The sequence below is a fragment of the Gigantopelta aegis genome, unplaced genomic scaffold (assembly GCF_016097555.1).
Source record: "Gigantopelta aegis isolate Gae_Host unplaced genomic scaffold, Gae_host_genome scaffold76, whole genome shotgun sequence".
Lineage (NCBI taxonomy): Eukaryota > Metazoa > Mollusca > Gastropoda > Neomphalida > Peltospiridae > Gigantopelta > Gigantopelta aegis.
This window is the reverse complement of record NW_024537383.1, coordinates 37,553-39,956: the sequence shown is the minus strand read 5'-3', so window position 1 is coordinate 39,956 and position 2,404 is coordinate 37,553.

Genomic DNA, 2,404 nt, shown 5'->3' with positions numbered 1-2,404 from the left:
CTGAGCCCCGATCTGTATCTATCCCCCCATTCCAGTTATGCATGGTAAATTTACTTGCTCTCCCCCGTTGGTGGACCCATTGGGCTATGTCTGGCTGTAGCCAGTACACCACGACTGGACTATATAAGGCATTGGTATGTGCTGCCCTGTCTGTGGGATGGTGCATATAACAGATCCCTTACTAATAATAGAAAACAATGTAGCGGGTTTCCTCTCTAAGACTATGTTAAACTTACCAAATGTTTGACATCCAATAGTCGATGATTAATAAATCACTTCCCTCTAGTGGTGTCGTTAAACAACACAGACTGTTTTAAGCTTTACTTTCACTAGCAATTTACATTGTTTAATGGCACCATTAGAGCACGTTGATTAACTAATCGTCGGCTATTGGATGTCAGACATTTGGTAATTTGGACTATTAATTTCCAGAGACCAGCTACGTTTTTAATAGTAACAAGGACTCTCTTATATGCACTTTCCGACGGACAGGGCAACACATACCAAGGTATTTGATATACTAGACGTGGTACACCGAAGTCGGATTATCAGGACTTTATACAAGGTGTATGGAAAGCAGGTGCGGATTGAAGGGGAGCTGCGTGACACACGATTATAACAGCCCCACCCCAGTTCAGCCTGGTAAATTTATTTTCATTAGCAAGCTACTTAAACGTTATTTTGTGTTGTGTAACGGCAACTTTAGAGCACATTCACTAATTAGTCATTGGTTAATTTTGACAGATAAAACCTGCTATATTTGTTTTCATCATCAATAAGGTATCTTTTCTATGTACTGTTCCCACATACTAGACAGCACACATCCCTGTTCTTGATATACCATACGTCGCGGCACTGACGTCAAGAATAAATAACAACAACAAAAACAGTCCGATAATGGATCCACTGAGGAGGTTCGATCCTGCGGCGGAAGAACCTCAGTCAAGCGCTCTATCTGCTTAACTATATCCCGGAGAAAAGACATAGATATTATCGATGTGTCGGATCGCTCTGTATCCAAGCCTGCCTTATGGAACGACCTTTCAGTTGGTGCATTCTCCGGGAACGTGTCTTGTCCCTGGCATGGTTAAAATAGACACGGAATAGGGAAATATTTACGACTGACCTGGCATGTAACAAAGAGATATCACATGCTGTCGAGTTTCACAACATATAATAAGACCTGTGTACTTGTAAGTACTGACTTTTAATGTATGGAAACACGGGTGGATAGAGCGGGTTTCCTCCCTAAGACTATATGTCAGAATTAGCAATGTTTGGCATACAATAGCTGATAATGACCACATTAAAGTGCTCTAGTGGAGTAGTTAAACAACACAAAACATGTGATATGGGCAATCTACTCCATTTAATGTAGTTGTCTGTACATTACTCAACACGCCTGGACATATTGGATGTATACCACCAAATCAAATCCCATTGCCGACAATAGTAACATATGTGGCTAAAACCCCTACCTAAAGCGTATCAATCGACATAAACACCATACATATAAACACTACCACCTCTCACTCAATGTTGGGTCTCGTGGGTTTCTTTACTTTGCTTAAAAACAACCAAACAAACAAACAAAACAACAACACGTTTTGTTTAAATTATTCAAAAGTCGGTTCAGGCGTGGATTGAAATGAACCTGAAAACAAATAATAATAATAATAAATAATAATAATAATAAAAATAAAATAAATAAATAAATAAATAAATATTATTATTATTATTATTAACTTTGTCTTATTAATACAAGTTAACACTGCTCATTTCTAGTACAGTTTTTAACATAAAACATATAACTGCCATTCATCCAGTGCTAGGGGCGGGATTTAGCTCAGTCGGTTGAACACTCGTCTGAGGAGCTTGAGTCGCAGGATCAAACCACCTCGGTGGATCCATTCAAATTATTGTTTTTTTCTCTCATTCCAACAACAGCAACAATAATAATAACACGTTTTGTTTAAATTGTCAAAAGGTCGCTTGTATTTCATGCGTGAAAAATAATAAAAATTTAATATTAATTGCTTTTACTTATTAATACAAGTAAGAAAATAAAATAAAATAATAATAATAAATAAATAAATAAATAAATAAACAAATAATAACTTTTTCTTATTAATACAAGTTAGTACAACAACAACATTTAACTGCCATTTTTTTCAGTACTAGGGGCGGGATTCAAATGATTATTGTTGTGTTTTTCCTCGTTCCAACCAGTCTACCACAACTGGTCAAAGGTCGTGGTATATGCTTTCCTCTCTGTGTGAAAGCGCCTATAAAAGATCCCTTGCTGTCAATGGGAAATGTGGCGGGTTTCCTCTGATGACTAAGTGTCAGAATTACTGAATTTTTGACATCCAATAGCCGATGGTTAATTAATTACTTCGTTCGA